At 33.6% G+C, this 2,281-nt stretch overlaps 1 protein-coding gene across 2 annotated transcripts in view; it reads right to left on the bottom strand.

The window, feature by feature from the left end:
- Positions 1-2,124: 2,124 nt before the first annotated feature.
- The window catches only part of stat6 (signal transducer and activator of transcription 6, interleukin-4 induced), a 45,844-nt gene continuing 45,687 nt past the window's right edge, over positions 2,125-2,281 (bottom strand). For both annotated transcript variants that reach the window (XM_083569846.1, XM_083569847.1), the window contains exon 21: positions 2,125-2,281. This exon is cut by the window's right edge and continues 2,256 nt beyond it. The gene's annotated coding sequence lies outside the window, so the exon portion shown is untranslated.

Raw genomic sequence — 2,281 nt, 5'->3', positions numbered from 1 at the left:
TCAGAGGTAAATCCTTGGCTTATTTTTTCATTTGTGCTCTGTTCATGAGTGCTAATGTGCAGCTTTTTATCTCTCCAACCTTCTTCAGTCAACATTTTTCCAAGTCTTCTATGTGTGAAGAAATCATTTTGTGCTTGACCTGTACAGTGTAAAGATTTCCTTTTTTTTTTGTAATTCCAAGTATTCAAACTAGACAAATATACATTAATGATCATTTCATGTCATCCGAAGACTCTTATTTAATACCATATTTTCAACGACACCTTTGTCAATTTTCTTACAAAATGGTATTCTTTTGTCTTTATCGAAACCAGACAAAAAAAAGAAAAAAGAAAAAAGAAAAGAAACCATGTTCTGCAAATAGTTTGCGACTTTCATTTCAACAAGAAACCTATTTATTTATATTTTACTTTAATTCATTGCTTTTGTTCCATAAAAAGGCAAACTTATCTGTGGGAAGCATTAATAGCAAATTTGATTATGTGTGTCTGTTATTCGAGAAGGCTAGCATTGTTTATTTATTTGCATTTGGTTTCTGACTATGCACTTCCTCTTTACAAATCACACATGTCACAAAAGAACATTTTACAAAACAAAAATAAAGCAAAAAAAAAACAAAAAAACAAAAAACAAAAAAACAAAGCAGTATTGTTACAAAGCGATATCACATTTCATGGCGAAAAGAAAGATGATAAAAAAAAAAAAAGATACACAAGGTTACACACAAAAAAAAAACATAATGATTAAAGGTCCCCTTATATGAATGTGTTAGACAGAACATGCACCTTTAAGATTTAGTTTATTAAGTTTATCCTTTTAAGTCAAAAGCTTATTAAATTTAATTACATAAAACCCTTTATAAAGACAGAAAAGAAAAAAAAAATACAGATCGACTGTTGAAAGCTGCTGCAAAGCCTATATATCTGCTCATATACTGCTCACTGTTATTACAAACAAAAATATTTGATAATATTCACAGAGTAGAACATTGTGTTTGTGAATACTGAATATTATGCATGTCCTGAAGAGGAATGATAGGAAGAAATCCAAACTACAATTGAAAGTGTGCTAGAGGACAGAGAGAGCAGGACGTGGATGAACTGCTGTCTGAAATTAAAGCCATTATTTGACTAAATGGAGGAGACACTGAAGTTACAGAACTGGATGCGAACTCTCTAATTGGAGAATTATGGTTTATTATGTGCAGTGGTCTGGGAAAACCTTTCACATGTTCAAATATACTGCAATTGGCACAAACATTTTCGCTCTCAAGTGAATATTTGATACCCTCAGCAATCTATAATGAGCGAACATTGTGTGTTAACTAGATAAAGATGGGTTGCCTTTTAAATCTGATTCCTCTCGAAGTAAACGTTTAGAGACAAATTCATGAATTTTCGATTTACATTCTTAATATATTCCTTTCTTATATTCCTTTCTGCTGCTCTGTGACAATGCTTATTGGTAGAAGCACTTCACAAAAAAATAAGTGAACTGATCTGTTGAGTATTTAGATCTGGAAGCAGATTTCTTGAGCTGAAATATAGTTTTCTTGGTATCACAATTCTGCTTTGACCCCTGAGATAAAAATCACATGGCATTGAAACACAAGTTTGTTTGACTTCTCTGGCTTGCTCGTTCGGTGTACATTTATTCTTAAAAAAAAATGTGTAATCGAAATCTATTCGTTTCCACTTCGTGACAACGTCCACTGATAAAGACGAGATACATTAGAAGAATCTCTTCAAAATCAATGAGGCTAGTTTAACATTTCCACTTTGTCCGCTGTCATCAGTTGTACAAAACTTGTAAGTGCTCTTCCCTGAATTGATGATCATGTGATGAAGCGTTGTAGGTATTTTAACCACCGGAATCTGATTACACCATGAATTGATCATTCTTGCATCTAATTACATTTTTGGCACATGGCTGTATCACAAATTGAAATTTGTTTTGCAAGAAAATGACACGGATGGTGGGGTTTTAGACCTCTTTAGCAGATTGGCTGCATTCACTGCTAATGTTGCAAACAAGGCAAATATGGAAAGTTTCCTAAATATTAGGCATTGTTGAAATACATTCGCCCTATTAAATAAAGTGTATTACTGGCAGAAAACCCCGCCCACAATTTTGTGGTTTCCAGACATCTGAAAAGTTTACCCAGACCACCAGACATCCACCATCATTGGCATCTAAGCCATTCCAGGAGTACAAAGATGAGACTGATCAGGAAGTTTATTCCTCTATATACCTTGCAGGATCAAGCTGCTTAACTGCTCTC

Source organism: Silurus aristotelis, assembly GCF_946808225.1.
Source record: "Silurus aristotelis genome assembly, chromosome: 19".
Lineage (NCBI taxonomy): Eukaryota > Metazoa > Chordata > Actinopteri > Siluriformes > Siluridae > Silurus > Silurus aristotelis.
Note: the sequence above shows the minus strand (reverse complement) of the source record. Positions and strands in the feature narration are given on the sequence as shown.